The sequence below is a fragment of the Lepisosteus platostomus genome, chromosome 2, assembly GCF_059453375.1.
Source record: "Lepisosteus platostomus isolate fLepPlt1 chromosome 2, fLepPlt1.hap1, whole genome shotgun sequence".
Taxonomy (NCBI): domain Eukaryota; kingdom Metazoa; phylum Chordata; class Actinopteri; order Semionotiformes; family Lepisosteidae; genus Lepisosteus; species Lepisosteus platostomus.
The window spans coordinates 79,056,106-79,082,423 of record NC_142612.1 but is presented as its reverse complement, the minus strand read 5'-3'; the positions used below and the strand labels follow the sequence as shown (position 1 = coordinate 79,082,423).

The following is a 26,318-nucleotide window of genomic DNA, read 5'->3' as shown; positions in this document are numbered from 1 at the left end:
ATATCCCCACTGCCTGCGCAGCTCTGACGACTGCCCTGCCTGCGCAGCTCTGATAACTGCCCCGCCTGCGCAGCCATAAATATCCCCACTGTCTGCGCAGCTCTGACGACTGCCCTGCCTGCGCACCTCTGACAACTGCCCTGCCTGCGCATCTCTGATGACTGCCCTGCCTGCGCAGCCATAAATATCCCCACTGTCTGCGCACCTCTGATGACTGCCCTGCCTGCGCACCTCTGATGACTGCCCTGCCTGCGCAGCCTTGAAGAATCCTTCTATCTGCATAGCCACGCATCACCAGCTAGAGCGCATTACAGTCCCAGTGGTCTGATAAGCAACCGAAAAGACCAGCACACATGATCTAAATGTAGTGATTGGCTGATACGACTATATCACAAATATACTTTGTACAATTAAATAGGTAAAGAAAATCATTAGTCCTTATTGACATTTTATATTCTGACTGTCGGCAGGTGGCCCTTGTAACACAACTCGTCACCTCCAGCAGCTGTCTCTCAATCTACTCTGAAAATAACGACGTACCGGGAAAACCTGTCTCTCCAGAGCAGTGTTTGGCGCAGGAGTTCAAAGCCGCAGGACTGCCCAGCTAGTGTTCAAATTGAGACATAAACCTGCACGCTTCAATTCCATTTCCTTTCACTGGCTGGGCTCCCTTGACAGTTTTTTTTTAGCCAACTAACTGGCTGCCCCACCTGGCCGCTGTCTGCGTGCCGGCCCGCTGGCTCCCAGGCGAGGCGGTGAATACCTGCGCCCCCACAGCTTCTCTCGCAAAGCCGACAAACCGTGTCAGAAACCACGGACCGTGTCCCCCGTCATCTCGGGAGCCGTTCTCAGCATCGCACGCTGCTGTACAAGGGGCTCAGAGCCTCACTTCCAAGGATAGACAGGGAGATCATGGGAGACACAGCGCGGGGGCTGGCGGCGCGCAAGATCGAGACGCCGGGAGAAAAAAGCGATCACCAAGCTCGGTGAGGAACACGCGGAAAAAAGGCATCACCCCAAGTTTGGTCTGCGACAGATCCTGGTTTAAAATCTCCATGCGAGACGGAAACTGCAATTAGTTCTAGTTGGGGTTTTCATCGCAGATAGGGGATATCCACCTTTTTTTTTCTCCAGCAGGCTAACTAATAAAGGTCCCAAACCACGTTCCACAGCAATAATCATTATTTTTGCAGGGATAGATAACGCTCGGGTGAACCAAAACAGACATTAATTCTCCGGATCAGGGAATTGTTTGCATTCCAGCAAAGTTCTACTTTTTGAGTCAGGTTGCTTATCTGTCTTTTAGGGCTTCAGTTTGAGAATGTAAGTTTACAGATGAACTGTCGAGAGAAATTAATATCCTGCTCCAGGCGGGGTTTCTGATTAAACAAACAGTATTATCACGAGCCTATAAATGTGACAATTCTTTTAAAAATATAAACGGAGCAGGACTGCGGAGGTGCTGTGAATTATTATATGCATTAGTCAATAGTCATAATAAAGGTGTGATGAATCACCCAGAGTTTCCTGCTTCCAAAACATTTCAAACAGCTGATTAAACTGGTCTGTGTGAGCTGACACTTCAAGTACAAGTATATTTCAAGGTTCAGTTAAAGGTTATCGTGCCTTCATACTTTTTCATTAGTTGCGGTCTGACAATTCAGTTCACTGGTTTCTTTAGAATTGGGGTGTTTAGGGGGACACTTCTAAAGGCCTATAAATAAAACTCACTTGTTTCTGACGCAGCACAGGAGTCGAGACTGTTGAGATTGAACTCCATCAAGGTTATGTGAACGTTAGCCGAAGGGAAGATCACTGCTGCTGTCAGTGGACCACAGATACCCTGTAATCTACACGTAGCTCATTTTCTAATGAAAGCTACACAGGAAGTAGGGTGAAATGCCAACTTAAGGCATTTTTCACCTACAGCTTTTGTCCTTTCAGTCCTGTTTGCTGTCCCCATGGATTACAAATTAGTTGTGCATTTTTATAGATCTGCTTTGTGGTTAGTCAACCAAAATAAAACCTGAATAAAAATGTGAAATAAGAGGTTTCTAAACATAACGCCACATCTACAGTACTTGGCCACAAATGAACTACACTTGTAGAAGTAAGTTTACAAATTAAAGTTGCACATTACATTTGTAGTTTTACCATATTACACCAGCTGTTGGCTTTTCTTTCCTATGATTTTCCACAGTCTGTAACTTCACCATGTTTTTACAGTAGTTCAGTGCCTCACTCTTCTGGGAGATCACAGTTTATTATACTAAACTATTAGAATAGTAATCACATCTTTGAACAGTTTTAAAGAGGGTGAGTTTTTCCTGGAATGGCCTCTTGTCTGCTGCAGGGGGTCCTGTGAATTATTTGTTCTTCCTGTTGTTTGCTTTAACAGGCTAATTTTCCCCAAGATTTGAGTTCTGCACTTCAAAAGGAGGAAACTGAGCAATTTCATAGCCTCGGGGACAAACTGTCACAGAAATAAGAGTCGTTTATAGTTTGAAAACTTGAAAGTAAAGTAAAACCACTGGTACAATCCTAAAAAAAAATCCATTTATAATACACTAGCCATTTTTCCACCTTAATAAAAAATTACATTTTTTGTCCGGATTAGATCTTCTAAACCGGGCAGGTCAGTAATGATTAACATGTTCATATATATATATTAATGATGAATATGTAATTAACAGTAATTATCCAGTATGTTGCAGTGTTAATCGAGGACTGTTGCCAGAGAGGAACTCTGCTGTAACCGAAGGTCACAGTGGCCAGTTTCTGGTCCAACACTTGTTCAAATGAGATCATGATGCGCCAAAGACAGAGCCCTGGTTCTGCCACACGGACTCCAGCCCTTTTCCCAACATTTTCAAGCCAAGAGGATGATAACTAGGCGACTCCCGTACATGGAAGAGCTGAGAGCCTCCCTGTCTTTGCTAAACCAACAATTAGCAATATCCGTTGACTAAAATCAGGGAGTAAAGTGCTTTACGCCTCAATAACTAAGGAAGGCAAAGGAATTGGCACAAGGGTTTTGTTTGTTGAAGTGCATTTACTCGTCCTAATAAAGATACACAGTACTAGAAGACTGAACTCTCTTCCGTACATGGCAAACACATACCACCTGAAGGTTGACGTCTTTTTTCACAAGACAGGAAGTCCTCCCCAAACCGCCACCCGGGGCAGATAAAACCAGGAAGTTGAGAGTCCATGTTACGTTTTTTATTTTCCGAGTTCTAGGGGAGGGTGGGAGTGTGTGATCACTGACTGGGAGAAATGAAAACCTCGGGGCTCACATGGCTCCCTTCTGCAGGGAATCCAATTTGTCTTCTGTTATTTTTTTACTTCCAGCGTCAAAAGATGAATTAGTTTGCCAAATACCCTAATGTGCTCTCGGGGCCTCTGCACTCAGATGGGACACACGGAGGACCTTCAGAGATGATTTTTAGCCAGCTGCTGAACTCCTGCGAGTTTGTCAGGCAGGCGCTAGGGTGATTTATTTCCGCTGGGGTAGAGCCCTAGCCCTAAAGTTCATAGCAAAACCGCGGTGCGACAGGGAGCCCTACAGAAGGTCATTCTTGCCTTCTGCTATAAGACTGTACAACTCATCCACTGTGTGTCTGGGCAGGGGCAACACTGACATTGACCTGGTTTTGGACTAAACAGTAAACTCTCTGCTTATATCCGGCTTTTCCCGTTTACAACTGTTTTTTGGGCAATATATGCCAGGGACTTGTGCAATACATTTATACTTATATTGTGCAATACAACTTCTTGTGTACTGTCCTGGTTTGTTCTTTGTATATTCTGGACTGTGAGCAACTCTTCTTAGCACTTCTTAACTCTTCTGTGAGCACTTCTCACTGTATGTACTGTATTATTATTGTTGTACTATTGTATCATTTCGTTACACTGTGCTGTGTTGACTGTGCTAAGCTGCTGTTGCACTGCAATTTCCCTCAAGGGGTCAATGACGTATCTATCAAACTAAAGTTCATAGCAAAGTAAGGCCAAGATCTGCCCTGCATTAGACCAGAATACAGCTCTGCATTAGACCAGAATACAGCCCAGCATTAGACCAGAATACAGCCCTGCATTAGACCAGAATACAGCAAACTTGTATTCCACGTTAATGGAGAGAAGTCTCAGCCCACTTTCTACCTGGCATTTTGTGGAGGATATCCCTTGACTTCATTAATAGCAAGAGCAGTAATAATTCTAAACATTGAAAGCACACAGTACATTGTGCACAGGACACATATTTATAGCTGTATTGCTAATTGCTGAATTGATTCATGTTGCAGGTCTGTATTTCCTAGTGGCTGCCGGCCCGCCCTCCCACCAGTCCCCATCTGGTGACCTTTCCAATGTCATTATGAATCCCTCTGTAGATTCACTGCAAAGACCCGCAGCGTCAAGCGCTTGCAGAGGACAGCGGGCGCCGCGGAACCCGCCGCCAGCTGCGTGCGCCCGGGGCGCGCCCCGACTCTTCTCTCCGCGCTGGGGGGGCGTGGGGAGCCGAGCAGCTCTGTGGGAGCCGGGGCCCCTGGTCGTGGGGATCCTAATGAAGCGGAGACTCATTAAACGCACAGCCGCACGTCCGAACGCACGCGGCTCGCGAAAAACGTGCAGGAAGGAGCTCAGCCAAGGCAGGGGCTCCGGCTGACGGCCGTGCACTCCAGCGCGGACGACAGGCAGAGGGCTGTGGCTTTCTCCGCCTTCGCAGCTGCAGTAAATAAACGTGGACCGCATCGTACCGTATAAATTTATCTGTTGCTCAGAGGGAAAATGATGTTCCAGCGGGTTTACAGAAATCCATCTGAGCAGATGAGCCATGCCTTTACCTGACAGGAGCAAGGAAGTCAGTTTCCATAGAGTCTAACCTCCACTCGGGGCCTCAGTTCTGACTTCGCCTGTCAGTGTCAGAGTGAATGTCAGTGCCTGCTCGACACAAATCCTCTTTTTTTTCCTCCAGAATCAGCCACTTGGACTTCTAATGAAGCAACAAATGGCCCAGCTCCCAATTACCTCCTGATACACTCCAGGAAACACATTTAATCCTGCTAGGCAGACAGCTGACTGTGAAGCCAGAAGCTTTTAGAAACCCCCTGCTCTTCTGTTGCTTTTTTCTTCCTTTTAACAGTGAAATGTGCTTGAAAGATTCCATTTGCTGGGCTCACCTGTCATTAGTTAAAGAGGCTCAGTTTTCAGAGTGCAACCAGAATGTTACGAGATAACAAAGGGCGTAGGCTCCCTTGCTCGTCTGGTAGTTAGTAGCTAATTAATCCCCGGGTCTCTCGCAGCTGTTTGTTGAAAGAAACAGGGTATCGACTTCAACAACAGGGCTGGTCAGCTTGTTCCACACTCCCACAACCCTTTGGGTAAAGAAATGACCCTTGTTCTTAGTTTTAAACGCACTTCCACAGTTTCCACTTGCGTCCTCTGGTCTGTATTTCACTGTTGGTTCTGAAGAAGTGCGCTAGGTTAACCTTATTGAGGATTGTGAATACATGATGCAGGGTAGAAAGGTTCGCTTGTCCTAGCCTGTCAATGTGGGATATTATTTCAAGCCCAGGAATGTATATGTTTTCTCTTGTCTAGAATAATTCCAGGTGAGCAACTTCTTTTTTTATTACAATTTTGTGGTCGTCACCTACATTCTACACAGTTTTCTCAAGGAGTTCAAACCAGTTCACTGCACAGCAGTAACACAATATCCATTGGTTGAAATAATAATGACCAGTTTTTAATCCAATTGCTATTATTTCCAGTAACTGTTGGAGGAGACTTTTTAACGGTCAGTAAATAACATCTCTTTTAGATGGTGATGGCTACAATCAATAGAAGACTTCCTCATTTTAAGTGCTTCTAATATCTGTGACGCTTCTGTCTCACCTATACTAATATTATTACATATAAAACTTTGTCTTTTCTCAGCCTGAGGTCTGCTGTCTATTACTTCATCATTAAATGCCTGTGTGAAATATTGATTTAATTCATCAGTCATTTCCCGGCCAATGTCTGGAGGCTTCCCCAGGTTTATCTCCGAGACACCCTAGTTCATCCATTAACGTTCTTGTCCTGTCGGAATAAACGATTCATGCACAGTCACCCAGTGCTCGGAATAACGTTGTGGAATGCAAGCACAGCGAACGGCTGAAGCCCCGTCCCGTGAAAGGCCAAGACTCAGCAGGGTTAGCCCAGCGTGGCTGGTGTCACACGGCGAGCGCGTGAGGGCACTTCAGCGCCACTTGGATTAGTGTTACGCACCTTGCAGGTATCGGGGCTGTCATGACATGGACACGCTGGACGCGACGTCAGTCACCACAGTTCGCTCAGCGGCTTCATTAAAATTTCAACACGCATACTGTACCCAAGCTAACCTGCTTTCCAGCGCAAGTACCATGAACTTGTCTGGTGTGGTTTGGGGATAACAACACTTTATTATTAATGCTGCTGGGGCAAGCTTCTCCTTCAACTGAATACAGTACTCTCACAGTGAAAATAAATAAAACATTGCCAAATTCCTCCATCTTGTCTGTGACTAACTTTATGGGGTTTTTAAAAATGACTGTAATACCGTTTTTTTTTTTAAATCTGCAATTAAGCAAAGTCGAGGCAAATCCCTGCCAGAGCACCGTGGCTTGTTTTGCTCTTAAAGACGGTTTTTAATTGCAGCTGGTTTATGTGCGTTCAGACCCAGTGGCAGAGAAGGATTTAAATCCCTGAAGTTCTGCTCTGCCATCCTCACAGTCCTTTTCATGTTTCTTTGGCCCAGATTGGAAAAACTGGGATGTTGGCAAGAAGTAAAACGTTCCTTGGCTCTCTGTGAATGTTTCTACCTATGAAATACAAGTGTCCAGGATGTCTGCTGTTTGGGAAGACTACAGAGGATAGTGAGAGTATAATTTGCTTTTATTAAGTTTATAAACAAACACTACCAATGGCTTTTCTCTCCTGTTTTTATTGTCTGTGGTTTTCATAATAAGGAATGGGTTGTTTTTCCAGGATTCTCTCTTGTTTGGGATCCCTTAACTGCCATTATTAATAATGTAGGTGCCCCTGGCATTTTTCTATCACATTATGTAACTCAATTACCTCCGTAAGCCTTGAAACGTGCAATTCATTTTCTCTGGTGACCTAATACTTTCTATTCTGGTCAGTGCAGCTGAGCAGAGTTTCCCATTACCTCTGCAGGGGTGACTGAAGTAGGCAGAGCCCTCAGGAGGGGTGTCTTTAGAAAGGAGGTACATATGGGGAGAAGCTAATATAATAAGAATAGCTTTGATCTTATATAAAGGCTAGGGTGGTATATCATCCCTATAGTACTGTAGAGTAAAACCACCACACAAAGCTGACCCATACATACAATTTAAAACACTAAATTAAACAGACATATGAAGACTTTCACTGGTAAATTTTGCAACTGTATGAGGAGCCCTGACAGCCTCTGCAAGTGCTGACTTTGAGAATACCGTTCTGTCTCCCACAGAGCTGAGATTGGAAGAGAACTCAAACTTATGTATAAACTAAAGCAGAGGGGCCCTTTTCTCTTTAAGAGGTAGATCACTCATTTTCACTGCAGTTTCACTGCAATTCGCTTATTCGGCAGTCTCTAACTTCCCAGCTCCTCATCGAAAGTGCAAGACGAAGCCTGTCCAAATCAGCAGGCTGGATATTCATGCTGCACAGGATCAAAGAGAGTGTGTGGAAGCCATCAGACACTGGCCGTTCCTGTCTGCACTGACCTGAATCTCTCAATGTGAAATTTCAGGAGGAGATGAAGCAAACTACTAATTTCTCAGAATTACAAACACAACTCTCATTTCCCCACACCGCTGATCTGCACAAATTGTCTAAATTGCTAAATTAAAAAACGTAATTTCTGTTATTTATCCTTCATAGTCACGACTCATCTCTGTTCACTCTCTGCTTGGTGCTTTCACTCACCTTATGTGATCTACAGCTGCTATATATAGAGCAATTAAAAGGCAGACATCTAAAGATCAATACTTTTACTGACATCTTACAGCACGCATGAAAAATTCAGGTTCTGAAAGCTTCTTGGTTATGAAATTTACCTTGGTTAAATTTGCACAGTGTACTTTCCCAGACATTAAGTCCTTAATTTATTAAAAGCCTTACTGGTGAGTTTTTTCCAAGAATCAGCAGAGTATTTCCTGAAAACACCCTGGTTTTTAAGGATGACAAGAATCAGGGGTGCTTTTTAAAGCAGACACATGAGAGACATTGTGTATTAAAAAAAAAAAGTTTACGGTGAGGATAGTGAATGATGAGGAGGATTCTGGGGATAAGAGACTTACAGGGCAGGTAGCCAAGTCTGTTATCTGAGGAGCCCTAGATAGTGGATGCAAACCTGAAAGCAAACTATCAAAGCAGATGAAGCCACTCTTAGTGGCTCTGAGCCTTGTGTGGGTCCACATCTGCAGCCTCTTCACACCGAGCTCAAACAGTACTGACAGGGAGAGGGAGAGTAATGCAATGCAGGGTAAATCATTCATGGTTCTCTCTCCCTGCGCAGTCCCAGCTCCCTGGTGCTGCATTCACATGCTGGCTGTGCGAGCTGGCAAGGCACAGAGAGACTTCAGAACCGAGGACAGCTCCCTTGGCCTGAAGTGCCATTCCCACTTCTCAGTCTGTCAGTTTTCTTAGTCGGAGCCAGAACCTTTCGGGTAAGTCTCAGTTCCCTTCGGCTTGGAGCAAACAGGAATTGCAATTCAACCTTTTGTGGCAAAGGCAAAGACTTGCTGGGATGGCATTATACAGGAAGAAAGAAATTCCTCTAAGAGTAGGATTGCGGAGAACCTCAATGACTTCAATTGAATGCTATCATACCTGAATGAAGAAGCCCGACAAATGATCTTTAACTCATCCTACATTTTACATTTGGAGAACTAAGCTCATGAATCACTTGCAAGAGCTGTGTGACTTACTGTACTTTTAGGTCCAGACATAGTGAAGAATCAGTGACCATAACAGAACATCATCATGCAATTATTCTGGTAATGCAGCACAATGTGGTACTGCTCACACCCTATATTATTAGCAAGTCAGCATGGTGTTTAATCCTTCATTACTGTTGTTTTAATTACTATAATCTATTAAATAATGCCCCGAGCAAACTCAGTTACAGCTCTTAGATTGTCCCCAATTCTCTAAATCACCATTGACTGGCTTGCTCATAAAATACTGATGGTTTTTAAACGAAAGCTTTCCTTTTGCAAGCACCGTAATCAAGCCTTCCTACTACAACCTCAAAATGTTTAGCAAGAACAACAGAATTAATTTGCTCTTAGAAGCAACCAACGGCAATACCAAAAGCTTTCAGCAGTACATTCAGAATTCCTTTAAGGACAACAACAAGGATGGGAAGGCTAGTAACAGTGAATGCTGAACGTTATCTATGTGTAACACAGGCTGACGTTCAGCTGGGAATGCAGTAATGTGATTTTTGTTTGCTGGAGGATATTTTCAAAGTGATGTGCATGTGTGTCATACTTATACAAAGTATTCTGGCATCTCATGTTCTATTAAACTAGTGGAAAAAAAGTTTAATTAGCCCCTGACCCAGGAAAGGCACTCTGACCACTGTATGGAAAATGTCATTAAAATGATAATTCTCAGCTTTGTTAATGGGTAACACCAGCATGTTGGTAATCAACACTCCTGCCGGTGTGCTCTGTCCGTTAGTAGTGAAGAACTCCCAGAATGCCACTCACTTCGACAGCAAAGCAGACTCCAGTAGAGTTCAAACTGACTGACTTATTCTCAGAAGCCCTAATAATAATAAATGTTGTTATTAGGACCTTCAGAAACATGTACACCAGAAATGTAAACATACCCAGAAACTGACAGATGCATTTGTTCACAATAAATTACGACAATCAACAGTTACACTGTTCGTCTCAAAAAACATCAGGTGTAATTTTTGGTCATGAAGTAATTAAAGACCCTAAAGTGTTTTTTTTACTTCATCAAGCCTACTACAGGCCATTTGAAACAATGCTGAGTATGAGCATGGTAGGCAGTTCTTGTGTCATCCACTGATTAAAACAAGAAACTCTTTCATCATTAATGCCTCTGGTCTTCAAAAGAACAATTGGAAACTATCATTAGTTCTAAAAGAAAAAAGAAAGGAATTCGGGACTGAGAAATACTTCAGCAGAGAGTGTGGCTCATTCCCCCTTAGTGCTTTGGTGTTTTCAAGCGAGGAAAATGAATTGTACCTTCATCTCCTTGGAAATGTCAATACGCTGGCACTAATCACAACGAGCCTTGGCTAAAAGGAGGCATTCGTAATAAAAAAGGGCTTTTTCTTCAAACAAAATAATCTTTTCTCGTAATGAAAGCAGGTGAGCACTATACTTTAGATTTGGTGAGTCCTAAAGCTGAGATTGGGCTAGGAGCCAAAAAGATTGTTGCAATCACATCATCATCATCTCACATTTAAGAGGAACCACGTGAATTAACAAGAATGCAGCTGCAGAAAGTCCATCATCTGTATGTTGACTCCTTTCTTGCAACAAAGCTGCCTTTTTTAAACAGAATTAGTTCATGTTGTCAATCTAGAATGTAAAGCAAACTGTTATTGTTATAGTTATACTTTTTAATGTCTTAGTGTCAAAAGGGTAACATAAGATGTATTCTACTGAAATAAGATTTCTGTAGGATGCAAAATCTTAATGTACAGTATAACACTAAGAGGCTCTAAAAACACAACAAACTGGTTCCAGTACCTGTTTGTTGCCTTTCGGTAATGTACAGCAAACCTAACATCTTGTCATGGATTTTTCTCTGGAATTAAAATTTAAAATAAAATCTAAATGTAATGTTCCATCATCGAAGACGCAGCTCAGAAATGAAGGCTTTGAAGAATATTCCTGTACCTGTTCATCTCCTAACGAGGAACATCCGTGTTCACTGAGGACTATTATAATCTGAAGAAGGATGTGTACAGGCAAGCCTTTGTTATATGGAGAAACTAATTAAGTTATATGCACTCTATACTACGAGATCCTATCCTGCTGGAGAAGCAATAGATATAATGTGTGTGAATAAATTATGATTTGCTTTAGAAAGTGCTGCTGTTGTTTTTTTGAGTCAATGTGATTTCTAGCTGCAGCTGATGCGCTGAACACAATTTTTCTAATAGCCAAAACAAATCCCTGTGGGATCCGTCTGGAATGCACTAAACTATGCAGCTGACACAATATGCTGCCTAATACAGAAGAAGCCAAGTGCAGGTTTGAAAGTAGCTGGGCATTATTTAGAAGTACTACAGGAAACATGCTTGTGTGACCGATGAGTTTCTGCCCTTCCCCTGACTCATTGTCTTCGGACTGGAATCACCTGCGGATTTTAAGGGCTCTGTCCAGATGAGGATATTGGGTACACAAAGTCAGAACAGGACAGCAGTTTGAAAGGTCACTCAAGAGCTGACTCGCCAGCTTCTGTCCGCGACATTCCCCCTTGTTTCCGGAAAATCCGTCAGGAAAGGAAATGCCGGAGCAGTCGAGCTTGGCAAATGTACACTCACAACGCGCTAACTCTCCTCTCGTGCTTGTGATAATAGCTTCTGTGCTATTAACAGCATAGAGAGAGCTGCTGTTTCATGTCAAGAACCTGTTCCCTAGAGAAGGTCAAGATCAGCCACACACACACTTAAACTGGCTTTGCAAAGAAACACAGGATGGTTTTCATTTTAAACGCAACATAAGATAGGTTTGCAGACAAAAGGCCTCTTTCTTAAAAAAACCCTCTTAAAAGACGTTTCCTTAAAGTGTGAAAGTCTGAGTCTCTACCACCTGGCTGAGGGATCTGTACCAGATCTTTGTGCAGAGAAATGTTTCCTATTCTCTTTCCCCAATGAATTACCTTTCTTTTTCCAGCTGTGGCTCTGTGTCCCTGTCCACTACTACGTGTGAAACACAAGAGGAAAAGTCAAGTGGAAGTTAAAAAAGATTCTTTAAATTTAAATGTGTCCCCCAGATCACATTAAGGGTACAAAATAGTTCATTTAAAGTCCAAACTGATCCACTGCAGACATGTGGGAAATTGTCTAGTATCCTCCAGGTTTTCTCTGTACATATGTACTGTACCTGTACCTGTACCTGTATCCTGTAGGATGCACAGCTGTATATCAACCTGCATCTCACCACTGCCAACCCACTGGAGCTCAGCAGGTTGAGCCTGGCCAGTACCTGGATGGGAGACTCCTGGGAAAGCTAAGGCTGCTGCTGGAAGAGGTGTTAGAGGGGCCAGTAGGGGGCGCTCACCCTGCAGTCTGTGTGGGTCCTTATGCCCCAGTATTGTGACAGGGACACTAGACTGTAAAAAAGCCTCCGTCCGTCGGATGAGATATAAAATCGAGGTCCTGACTCTCTGTGGTCATTAAAAATCCCAGGGTGTTTCTCGAGAAGAGTAGGGGTGTAACCCCGGCGTCCTGGCCAAATTTCCCATTGTCCTTTACCAATCATGGCCTCCTAATAATCCCCATCTCTGAACATCACTCTGCTCTCCTCCCCACTGAGAGCTGGTGTGTGGGGAGAGCACTGGCTCACTCTGGCTGCCATCGCGTCATCGAGGTGAGGGTACACACTGGTGATGGTGGAGGGGATCCCCATTACTTGTAAATTGCTTTGAATAGAGTGTCCAGAAAAGCGCTATATAAGTGTAAGGAACTAATTACTTGTAGTTCAGTGCCCTGCAGGATGCACAGCTGCCTGGGTACCAGGGAAGGCAGGGTTAGGAGTCAGCACTGTTTCATTGTAGTGTTGCATCACGGTCATATTACAACAAAACCAAAGCTGTTCATTTTACAGTCCTTCCTAACTGCCGTTAAAAACAAATCCTTCAAAACTTTCAGCTGACACAGTTACGTAAGCCTAGGAATAATGTTTTTTTTTTTTAAATAGGTCGAACACAAAGACACCGGTAAAGATTTATATTTTTGTCGGGGGTAATTTGCTGAGGCTGCGAGCTGGAAAACGAATGGCTCTGGCTGGCGAAATGAGCTGTCTCAGCAGCTCCGCTCCCCAGGAGCAGCCATGAGCTCCCCAGCGAAGCCGCCGGGGGACCGCGAGAGCTCCTGTGAGCGACGACGGCACGGACGGACGGCCCCGCGGGTCAGCCCTGCCCCCGCGCCCCCGCCACTGGCCAGCGCCGCTGCTACCTGCCCCTCGACGCCAGGTGAGCTCGGCGTGGGCTCAGCACCTCGCACATGGCAGAGAGGCACACAGCTGCAGCCCGGACCACACCTCAGCGTTCGCGTCTGCACCGGGGTGCGGAGAACCATTTTACTTCTAATTCCCGGACTTCTGCAGCGGGACGTTGGGGGTAAAACAGAAATGACCGTGTGCTATTGTTTAGGAGGATTTACTGGTCCACGGAGATCTGCATGGAGCACTGGAACACAGAAGGACACGATGGAAGACTTATTACTCCATATTTAGTGCTTTTTTCTGAATTGTATAATGTTGGCATGCCCAGAGGGGTTGGGCAGCCAGTTGATCTTGGACCCCTAGAGGTTTTGTTCTCCTTAAAGAGGAGTTTTTGGTTCCTCTCCTCCGTTGTCTCTTAGCCTTTTCTCTTTCTGTATTGTAACGGCGTGTACTGTCACACAGCTTGTTAAGCGCCTTGGGGCAACCATGTTGTGAAAGGCACTTTATAAAAATAAATTGAATTGAATGCAAACACTCTGTTTTGAGCTTCCTGGTGCAGGAACCATGTCAGTTCCTCTCCCCAGCACATACAGGCAGTAGGAAGATCAAGTCCAGTGGTCCATTGAATTTTACAAAGCATATAAAGGGCTCAGTGTTTACAGGCTGTCAATGAACATAATGTCCCTTACTTCTTGTTAAAATAGTCAATTGTAGTAGCTCTGGTGAACTCCTTGTACAAATGTAAACAAGAATGTCTTTAAAACAAGAGAGATCACCACTGTTGCAGCTCCTTACAGACCTTGCGGAGCGCACTCAAACAGCCGAGTGGATCCCTCAAGCTTTCCCTTTCCGCCTTTGACTTTCGCCCCAGGGGCCAAAAAAAATCAAATGAAAAAGACAACAAAAGTCGAATCCTGTCATTCGCATCTGCGCCGTCAGACACCACCGAAACCGGGGGAAAGTCGCAATCACGCCCTCAGGGTACCACCCAGCATCGAGGAATCAAAAGACGCTTGATTTTTTATTTGAAAGTTCAAATGATCTGCCTCTCAAAGGAGAATGAAATGAGAATGGAACAAAGTAACTCAGATGGTGGTGACCGGGCTATTGAGCCTATCCCTTTCAGATTGGCAGGAGTTGTAACAGCAATGGCCCCAGGGAATTCATTCCGCTGCAGGCTCAGGTCTCTTTCAGACGCCTAATTACGCATCACAGAACACTGGCATCGCAGCTCCAGCGTGCCCGTCCAGCACTTCATTTTACTACAATCGATTTCCGCGATTCCGACGGGAAGGCGTTCCCTTCCTGGGCTCACTGTGGCTGCGGCTCTACCTGCCCTCGGAACGGCACAGAACCCAACAGAGGGCCAGACGCGGCCTCCTGTCCCGAGCGAAGACAGAATAATGGCGTGGATAATGACATTTGTCCCACATAGCGCCTGCCTGGAGGTCAGGAGAGAGGGGGGAAAAAAAGCCTGGAGGTTTTCAATTCCACACACAGTGCAGTTATGAGTATTTAAAAATCTGCTTACATTTTTACCAGATTTAATGGCATTTCCAGTCAGACTCATCTATATTCACTGATGTAGAAAACTGACCAGATTTGCTTTATAAGACTCAGCGCTTTCCAAGCTCAGGTTTCTAGCCATCCACTGAGCTTGAAAAGAGAAGCTCATTCACAGAAATGAATGTGATAAGTTGGTGAGGTGGGGGAAGGGTTACAATGACTGGCCTTGCTGGTATAACAGGATATGCTGGATTCTAAATATTTTTGTTTACCATGCACTTTATATAAAAAAGCAATACCAACCGAAATATATTCTTAACTAAATTTTAGGTGAATGCGTTTTGAAAAACGGGCATGCTTCTCTGCTGCGCGCAGACTTTGTAGGCTTGAGGACAGGTGCCACGCGGCAGGGCCAGTCAGAGTGGGCGGGGTTCTGCAGGCTTGCTCTGTGCCGCCAGCAAGAGCCCCAGCGCTCCTCCTGTCGGAGGTAACCCTAACTGGGGAGTTAGGGAAAGATCGGCGAAACCTGCAACGTGTTCTTGAGGTGAGACTTGTTTCGGTGGCACAGTTGTGGAGGACCTGCAGGAGAAGTCACATTCTCCCACTCCTCGGCCCCTCAGCTTAACAAAAACACAGACTGAGGTCCTGGCAGGCACGGCACCAGAGCTGGGTGCAGGAATGAATGGTTCTGTCCAGTGTAAAGTACTGTAAATCCTAAGCTTCTAGTGATTCAACTAAACAAACATACCATGAATAGAATCCAGAAAATCCTTCTGGTTTCCATTTCAGAGCTGACACCTGCTGGAGCTGTCCTGTCTCTATAACAGCATCTCTCTTTAACAGAAAGGGAGAAGAAATAGATTTTTTCCTTCATTTCAGCATGGAATCCTCTCTGACAGCCCCTGTTACCGGATCACGTCCAGACTGCTTGAATGTAACATTGATCAAACAGGAAACAGAAGAAAGAGCCTGGGCATCTATACCCACAACCTCTTCTCATGAACCTGTCTGTTCCTCCTTGCATCTGTAGAGTATATCTAGCCCATTAAATATGGCTCTTGAGGTACATGTGGTGCATCACCTGTGTGCAAACCAGTCTGCAACTTTTTGTCCTTTTTACAAAGGAGCTATATAGTGCTTTGGAAATGAACCACTCATCCACCTGCAGCTTTTATCAAAGAACTGGCTTAGATCTACATTATCGCTCTAAAAGAATCGGAGTTCCTTATGCCAGGTGATATTGCCAGCAGCCATATCACCCTGCAACTCACAGCTGGCAGCCCACTGGAGCTCAGCAGGTGTGAGCCTGGTCAGGACCTGGGTGGGAGAGTCCTGGGAAAAACTAAGGCTGCTACTGAAAGAGGTGTTAGTGGGGCCAGTAGGGGGTGCTCACCCTGCAGTCTGTGTGTGTCCTAGTGCCCCAGTATTGTAACGGGGACACTATTCCGTAAAATAGGCACTGTCCTTTGGATGAGACGTAAAACCGAGATCCTGACTCTGTGGTCATTAAAAATCCCAGGGAGTTGCTCGAAAAGAGTAGGGGTGTAACTCATGACTTTGGTTGCATCCAAGCCCGTCTGTCCCATGGCGAAAGTAATCAGCCTCACAGCAGGAACCCTGACCTGGGTCCTGCCAGAGAGGCGGCCTTGGGAAAGGCGCAGTGAACACCCTGGATGAAATGAAGGAGCTCCTGACCGGCTTAAATGCAGGCAAAGGTCAAAGGAGGAGGTCATTCGTTCCAGCTTGTTTAATTAATCATTCAAATATTAAGAGAAGTCATCCACTGGAGCCAGGAAAACTGCGGGCTTTATTTATTTTCATTTCAACCATTGTCCTTGGAGCAGTTCTTTTGGTACAGTACGTCGAGCTTCGGTGAATTAGAAATGTGCGAGAGGAATGTCTTCTTTTACCTCACTTTGCCTTTCAGCCAATGTCTTCAAACGCTGTTCGATGTTACTAATTGGTATTTTAAGAGTCTTGCTAACAGAACAGCAAGGTTCCATCTCATGGTCTGTTTTCTACAGAATGATCTAAATGCCAAAAATAAGCCAGTTTTGCACATGCGCTGTAAGATCGATTTGATCAATCGAGTCAACTGTGCCTTAAGCAAAATGAAACCCACCAATGTTTTTTAATATGATACAGAAGCATTAAACAAAATGTTTGAAGTTTTCATATTGTAAGAGGCCCGGATACTCTTTTGAAGTCAAAAGAGCAATTCCTTTGCTTTCAGTTCTAACACCACAGTGGAACCGAGCTTCAGGGTGACTTGCTGGAGCTGGGAAGCTGTGCTGTGACTTTCAGGTCCTGTTGAATCTCTTAGCAAGGTGTTCACTTTTATTTGTTTCTTGCCAATGAAAGTACCAGAAATTGTTACAGAGGTAAACCGATAAGTAAAAACAAGTAAATGAGACCATAAATTAAGCCGCCAACAAGAAAAGTGGATTTGGACCACTGAAAGTAGCCATTCTGAACATTTCAGAATTAAAGGACACAAAGTACAGTATAAAGCAAAAAGCTCAGGAATCATATGAAATTGTTTAGACCTGTCTCAGACATTCATACACGTATTAATCCAGTGTTACAGCTATCATATCATTATACGTAGGGAATTGTAAAGGTGTGTTTCTTATTCGGCCATTCGCATGTCAGTATTTTTTTATGTATCTGAGAAATAAGCATTAAAAAAGTAGTTTATCTCTTGTTCCTGAAGGGTTAAATGCAGAAAAAGATAATTTAGTCAAGCTAAAAATCTCGTATAGAGGTCATGTTCTTTCACCTTCCTCATCCTCTTCATCTTTACAGTTATTGGGCACCAGGTTGCAATATATGTTCTGTGAATAAAAGTGTCGTGCTTGAATAATGTGTAATATCTTATCACCCCAGTAAACCGGCAACAGCTGTTAGTGTCCTTCACATTTCCATGAGCTGTTTTAAGCCACAAGGACTAAAAGGCAGACAGAGTTTTTCTCCTTTCCATCTGCACATTTCCACACTCTTTATAACAATGTGATGCGTAACTGTATCTACAGCCTGTCTTTATACTGTGCTACAGATGTCTCTGTGTACTGTGCATACTGTAGTCCTCCTGTATTACATGGACAGCCTTGACACTGTCTTCAGAAACCTGTTTGGTAAGGAATGAAAAGATCAGATTCCACACTTGATAAATGGAAGAGGACTGGCTCTGCTGTTACAAGTGAAAACTATTATGTGGATTATTGTTCCTTCCCAGTCAGCAGTTGGGAAGGAGTGAGATCTATCCAGTCCTAATCCACTGTGAAGAATTTGCTTTGCAACACATAGTGCCCCCCTGGCTTCAGTATGTAAAACACAGACTGTCTGTAAATGTAATGTTTACGTCAACTGAAATCTCCGTATCAGGCTGATGTGAATGTGAAATTTTACTTAACAAAACTAGTCCAATAATCTCTTCAAGGCCCAGAGGAAGATTTTTCTCTGATGCAAGTTGCATTGCAGGTTAAAATGCTAATTACAGATCTGAGGAGAAAGTGCAGTAGAGTTAATGGAGTTCAAAAGGCTTATAAGAGGAGAGCATTATTCAAAGCAACAGCAATCTTCTACCTAAATGGTCTTACTACCCTTTCACTGGGTTTTACAAGAAAGTCTACAGCCTTTCATCCTATATTTACAAGAATATAAACAGCTCAGAGAAGGAGTGCTTCTTTTGCCAAAAGCCTCCGAATGCTGGCCAGGATTACAAATCCTCCTCTGCTGGCTCCCCTCTTCACCAATCCCCGTCCCTGTGCCCCGTCGGGCAGACACAACTTGAACTGCCATGCTCTTCGACTCTCACAGGACTCCTAAAGTCCCACACAAGCGCAGATATTGTGCAGCTCTCACATTAAGCAAAGCAGTTTGTAATGCATCGCATTTCAAGCCAGTCCTACACAGCATAAATCCAGATGCCCAAAAGACTGTATGTGACTTGACTTTACCTTGTATCAGGCCACCAAGGTAGAACCCAGGCTCTGGCTCACTGGCTAAACAGAGTCAACCTGCACTGCTGGTAAAGGTGCTATAACTTGATCTTTAAGCCATGCAAGGTAACATCATCCTTTAAGAGCCCTGAAATACTACAGTATATATCAGCTCATTTCGGTGAACTAAGTTGCCTCTTCCCCCCTTTAATTCTATTTCCTTGTTTTATTAGGAATGTGTACGGTTTACTGAAACAGGAGCGGAGTCTGAACTCAGAAGACTGGGGCTGAATCTGCTGGCTATTTCACCTAGGGCTACAGCATTCTGATTAAATGGTTAGAAACCTCAATGATTAATATTTCATGTGGTTGAATGCTCAGACAGCTTTTGCTGTGAAATCTCATACCGTTCAGACAGGGCCCTGGGTTTGTCTAGATTTGGCATTGTGACCTGTATTTCAGTTGTCATCCCCGTAGGCACTTAAAGGAATAATTAAGAAATCAGCACAGAAGCTGTGACTAATTGTAAAGAGAAGCGATAATGACGAGCATCCGTGGCCATTAGATAAATCGATGCATTTTAAAAAAAGGCTTAAACAGATGCAAGAATGGACATACCATTATCAAAATCATTTTACTGTATGAAAGGTATTTCTTGTGTTCTACACTCTCCACCGATGGATATGGGTGATGTTCACAAGACATTGTTTAATTTTGGATAACACTCAAAAGGCAGAAATAGATATTTCACCACACAAACGCAGGAAACAGAACAAGTCTGACAGGCTGAGATGCTGTGATATACAATGTCACAGTGACATTTGACTGTGCTGCTGTTAACCTGGAAAACAGCCCCACACTCCAGGCATTTCTCATCACATAAAATAAAGGTGATAAAGGCAATACTTCTAGCAGGTCAGCTGAGGCAGGAATATTTACCCAAAACTGCTGATTTGCACAAGAACAAAAATCCAATAGATGCTTAAAATGTCTGACAGAGTATCTGTGCATAAAAAACCCACGAAAGGTCACAGACTAGAGAAGGCCGCTGGGCCAGTCTAACTCATCTGGCTGCTAGTGACTGAGCGAGGACATCCCAGCCAACCACTTCTTGAAAGAAACCAGGTATCGGCTTCGACAACGTAGCGGGGAACCAGGTTCCACAAACCTTTGTATCGGTAGCTTCTACTCACGAGACAGAGATGCCAAAGACCAGTATGTTTTGCTAATTTTATTGCTTTTTACAAGGACCTCAGTAGTTCACATGCCGGCCATGTGACTTACTGAGGAATCAAATATATTACTAAAGGAAATGTCAAACGCCAGCGGCCACGTACACCACTCTGTTAATCAACGTGCTGAAGTGCATAAGCGGTATTGATAATTGTTGATAACTTGTCAATTGAATATGCATAATTGATGAATATGGTCATGGGGCCGGAGGACTGAAATACCTGTTACAAAGCCCTGTTCTGTAACTTGCAGTGCCCCTCCGATAGACGAGGTAAAGAAAGTGGGATGCTTCCCTTTGACAATTGTCTGGTTCCCAGCAAATGCCAGCACAGAGTGAAGACTGGAGTTCAGAGGCGAGACTGTTCAGAGCCTATTTTACCACTACTTGACTTGTTGTTTAAATTATGCATCAACCTGATAAACTGAACAAAAAGAAAACAAGCATTTGCAACACACTGAGACAACAATTACTTCGAAGGAATTTGTGCACGTAAGACCTCTATGTGATCTCTATTAGAAAAGATACAAAAACTAATTCCAGACACCACAGAAATGAAGTGCACCCTAGCCCCTCCTGTCGGTGCTCAACCCTGTAAATACGGTGCAAAATGAAAGTGAAGGAAACTTCAAAACTCTGTCATCACAGTCTATCAGCTTGGTGTATCAGCAGGACAGAAGAAAGAAACTGGCACAGCAAACAATTACACCTCAGCATAAAGTCCTAACTGTGATGCTAGGATGTCCTCATCCTATAGACATGCAGTATATACATACAGAATAATGTTTATTCCATGCTGAAAAGAGAAGAAACGAAACACAACGTGTGAGCACCCTCACACCCGAAGACAGCTCCACAGCTGAAACGTTGTTTCCTTTCTTCTCTTTTCAGCTGGAATAAACCTTTAACTTGTTCCTTTGCAGTAAACAGTATACACAGCACAGACCTGCAGTATACTGTATATACACAGCACAGACCTGCAGTATACTGTATACACACAGCACAGACCCACAGTATACTGTATATACACATCACAGACCTGCAGTATACTGTATATACACAGCACAGACCCACAGTATACTGTATATACACAGCACAGACCCGCAGTATACTGTATATACATCACAGACCTGCAGTATACTGTATATACACAGCACAGACCCACAGTATACTGTATATACACAGCACAGACCCGCAGTATACTGTATATACACAGCACAGACCTGCAGTATACTGTATATACACAGCACAGACCTGCAGTATACTGTATATACACAGCACAGACCCACAGTATACTGTATACACACAGCACAGACCCACAGTATACTGTATATACACAGCACAGACCCGCAGTATACTGTATATACACAGCACAGACCTGCAGTATACTGTATATACACAGCACAGACCCACAGTATACTGTATATACACAGCACAGACCTGTAGTATACTGTATATACACATCACAGACCTGCAGTATACTGTATATACACAGCACAGACCTGTAGTATACTGTATATACACATCACAGACCTGCAGTATACTGTATATACACAGCACAGACCTGCAGTATACTGTATATACACAGCACAGACCCACAGTATACTGTATATACACAGCACAGACCTGCAGTATACTGTATATACACAGCACAGACCTGTAGTATACTGTATATACACATCACAGACCTGCAGTATACTGTATATACACAGCACAGACCTGCAGTATACTGTATATACACAGCACAGACCCACAGTATACTGTATATACACAGCACAGACCCACAGTATACTGTATATACACAGCACAGACCCACAGTATACTGTACAGTATATACACAGCACAGACTTGCAGTATATGCAAAAGAATTTAGTGATGATTGAGTCATCTATTCCACTGGCCTCAAGGAGCTCTGCAGCTGCACACTCTGTGATAAATGGAGAAGTACAGTGGGTGTCCCCTCAGAAAAGGGGGCTCTCTGTCCAGCGTGTCCTTGAAGGCTGTCTCCTGGGTACTCTTCCCCTGATATGGCTGCACTGCGATGAAAAGCATGACTGCTCACAGTTTGTAGTAGTTTCCTGAGCTGCAGCTCCACGTGAAGATTATTCACTGGAAACCTGTGCGGTAAGAGCTAAGAATTCATACCTTTACCCCCCCCTCAAATACAGATCACTGCAAAAAAGAAACTTCTTTTCTGGAGATATTCTGTTACATTTTTGCCCATTTGGTGAATCCACACACCTCAGTCCTACAGACGGACAAAGCACAAGCAGCGCTCATGAAAATCAGTCGTGTTTCCAGCACCCTTTCCACCTTGCGGTCGCTAAAGCGCAGGGCTGTGACACTGATCTGTCACTTCCTCTTGGCTGGCCTGTTGACTTCAGTGTGTCGCGTCTGTGGCTCGGCCGTGAGGGAAGTGGGCATGAGCACCCAGCAAGCAGACCCAGGGACGACACCGCGCCGACGCTGCCTGTTCGCGCGCGGGTCACCCCACCGGCCTCCGGAGAGACACATCTTGCCATGAGAGCTCTATGGATCGTGACGGGGGGACTGTCCACAGGGTCGCCAGGGGTCGATACCGACTCGACGGCACTCAACCACCACAGTAATGGAAGGTAAGCAGACCTACACCTAACGATTCAAACCCACTAACCGGGATGAAATGCTCAGGGTAGACCGGGCTCCCTACTGGAACTTCACTGCTTGGATCAGCCACAGCCAGCAGTAACAAAAAAAAGCAAGACAGTGAGCTAACTCGCTTCCACTGTGGACAGGACCGTTTGTGTTCCAATATTAGTCACATAAAAACGTTCCCCAGTTCCAAATAGCATTAGAATTTGACCTGACTTGTGTACATCTACAGTTTCATACCATTACCCCCCAAAAAAAAACAGATCCACGCACCTCAATCCTTCAAACTTATTAAATGTAACAAATACATAGAATATTTGTTTTCTTTGGGATGATTTTATTATGTAAACTCTAGAAAGCAACAAAGATGAACAGCTAAATGCATAGAAGCAGGATGAAAGATTTAACAAGCATTACACGGGTCTGTATGGTTTTGTACTTGTCTCTTCACAGATGAGAGCTTACAAATATAATGGCACTGAAAAAGACAGGGCACCAGTGACAGGATAACTGTGATCATTATGTATCCAATTTCAGAAGGGCGCAGCCATTAGAAATCGTGAGTAAAGCATCATTCACAGACAAGTTATCATTATTGTAGAGAGCAACCCTACGTGTCATAAATTACTTCTTAAATCCTTATATTGTGGGAGCTTGCCTCCTATGGGCTGTGGGCATGTTCAAGGTATCTGGTTTTATACATATCAATCTAAACAGGGAAAATCAGGGCTTTGAACACAGTGAAATAAAAAGGAATAAATCTGTAAAAGGCTGCCAATTCATCAAGCATTTTAATGATGTTTAATGCCCTGAATGCCTTCTAAAACAACAGTAGGACTGTAAAGAATAATTCCCTTGACAGTCAGTGTCGCACAGATGAAAACAGAGACAGAATAAAGGAAAACAGTTTGACCACACTTGGGACACAGAAGGTTTTAGATTCTGCTTTTAAAATACTCAAGCTGTTATGTAACTCCACATTAAGTACTGCTCCCGTAAAAAGGCTTAATGTGAAATGTGGGAAAAATAAAAACATAACATAAAGCATAAAAACGCAGTTTATAAGAAACACGCTGCTGGACATCCAAGATGAGATGTAGCTACATTTCTAAAAAAAGGGACTTAAGTATCGATCCTGATGTTCATCAACCAAGAGTAGGTCCAGGTGGCGATTCAGCCCTGGCACCACAGAGCAGCGTGTTACCAGAACTTTCACTGTGCCAAACACAACCCAGTGCTCTGCGTGGTGTGGAACACAGCCTCATTGGGAAATACTGGACATCCAGGGCACTGTGATAACAGAGAGCTGGATGTCGCACCAAGAGCAATGCCAGTCCTTTCACCCAAAAGCAAACACAAAGCTACGGAACAGATTTTTCCCCCACTCTGACAGCAGCGAGTAGCCATAGCTACCAGCAGTACACAGCGGACTACCAGAGATATACCTGAGCCCCGGGAGACACGCACAGACTACAGCACTCACAGCAGCAAGAGGAAAATACTTTCCTTCTGCTCTGATAATCTGAAGTGTGTACATATCTTATATTTAATAACCTAGATGAATTTAGTACAAGGACAGAGCTGCCACGCAAAAACAGAATGCCTAATAAGAGTATTTTTATTGACAAAGGTTTACTCATCTGTATTTCCATTTTGCAGCAGGTTTTATGCTTAGCTAGTAGGAGTAGCATGAATCATTTTTTCCAAATATTTCCCAGTAGTGTCTGTTGACACGTGCTGTATGGGCCCTGGCCGTTCCCTCCACGTATAAGAAAAACTACTGGCGTGTGTCTTCCGAAAATTCATGCCACACTGTAGAGATCTGTATTGTTTTCTAACCAAATGCAAAAGCCTGGGCTTATGTATTTTCAGTGTCTTTTTTTCTTTATTCTGAAGGATGTGAACTTTGCAGAATCCTCATATGGGACGGTCTGGAAAGGACAGACAGTGCCTCAAAGGGGCGCCTTAGAATGTATTCGATTTTCTCATCTTGAGAAGCAATACAAGCTCAGAATAATAAGGAGCACAGACACCCAAATCCCTGGCAGTCGTTTACATCATAAAACGGACTTCACATAATGAACAAAAACATGGAAATGATCTGTATAGTCAAGCAAAATAAAAAAGTGTGCTTTGACTTCATTTTCCACAGAAACGTAAACAAGACACGGGCTATTACAACCTATGAGGAGAATGAACACAGCAGTCCGAGAAAACAGTGAAACCTTATCCCTGACACTTCGGGGCTGGTGCACAGGAGACTGAGTGGCACCAGGAGCAGTGGGGTTAGTTGGCTAATGTACTCAGTTGACTGCTCATAGCATCTGCACTTTCTCAGGTTCATGTGGCAGAAAGGCGTCTGATCCACGGGCCTTGGACGTGCTGCCTGCTCTGTCAGCACACGACTCTGACATGTTTCTGCTGCTGCTCAAGCGAATGGAGGCCGAGACGTCTTTCATAAGATGGAGCAAGAAATGATGACACGTCCTGCGGAGGGTTAGCCGAGCCGTGGGCTCAGTGTGTTACGGAGCGCAGTGGCAGCTACACACGGGAGAGGAGACCTCGCGGAAATCAGATCTCCAAAAACCTCTCCTTCCGGGGTCTGCTCTCGCCCACTCGCTGGTGTCTGTGGTGCGGCTGCAGACTGTTCCACAGGGGGCCGAGACCCCGCCCGCTCAGGGCTGCTCCACAGGGGGCCGAGCTGAATGCTTGTTTCTACTCTCGCAATTCACGATGAACGTTAAAGCCTCTGAGAAGCGTCTTAACTGAGCGCGTTCTTCCCTTATAAACTCACTGTAAGCCAAGTGACTCAACCCCGAGTAGCGACAGTTCAAATACAGCGCAGCCCGCCGCCTCAAAATGTAAAACTAATTTGCATGCAACTTTTTCTATTTCACGATTTATGTATTTATATAAGATAATATTAGTTTTATTTATTTTAATGTAATACTTTAGTTCGAAGGTGGTTTTTTTAAAAGAAAACAACACTATATATATATATCTTTGCTCCAAAAATACAAGTAATGATTATGTACCTCATAACATTCTTAGGTATAACTAGAACTGACGTTTTTATCGACTAAAATTATTGACAAATGCAAAGCAGTAAAGACAAGTTCATGCGCTTAAACTGAACAGCTCAGGTTGCGGCTGTCAAGCAAAACCGATGCACTCGCTCAAGTCCTGCCACACCTGCTCCAACACGGAAGACAATTAACCTGCCACTCATTTCCTGTTTCCCCAGTCGCCGCTGATGCCTTCAGTCTGCAGCAGACACATCACGGACAGGTCCGCCCCCATGTCTCACAGCATGGTCGCAAAACACGCAGTTCAATGAAACAGCACCCCGGTGTCCGCACGCACGGCACGGCCGGTATAGTTGCATACTGTACTGTATGTATATCATGACATCACCGCTTTGACAACGCGGAAAACGCCTGTTGCCGTGCTCTCTAGTGCCGCTAACTCTTCCTGCACACCTGGAGCGGTTTCCTAAAGAACAACACCACGCACACCGATCGCCGCTTGTGCCGTCTCCCTCCTCCGGGCTCGCCCGCATTTCCCCCTCCTACCTGCCCGTAACTTTATTTCCGAAGCCGCCGAGCACGTTGCGGTGAAGGCGGAGGAGGGGGCGAGTCCGTCAAGGTTAAACCGCACGCCGGCGTGTTTACATCCCGCCGGGGCGCCGGTGATCTCCGCTCCTCCGCTCCGCCGGAACGACAGCGTGCGGTCGCTCACCCCGCTCACGGGCGCTACTCCGGCAGCGCCCCCGGGGTGTCAGCGCACAGCGCCCGGGGCTCGTTCAGCTCCACCTCGGCCGGGGCTCGG

General features: G+C 44.5%; 1 protein-coding gene across 2 annotated transcripts in view; it reads right to left on the bottom strand.

Moving 5' to 3' along the window:
• The window catches only part of LOC148677366 (PEX5-related protein-like), a 67,253-nt gene that overhangs the window by 40,214 nt on the left and 721 nt on the right, over positions 1-26,318 (bottom strand). The gene's annotated exons all lie outside the window — the stretch shown is intronic.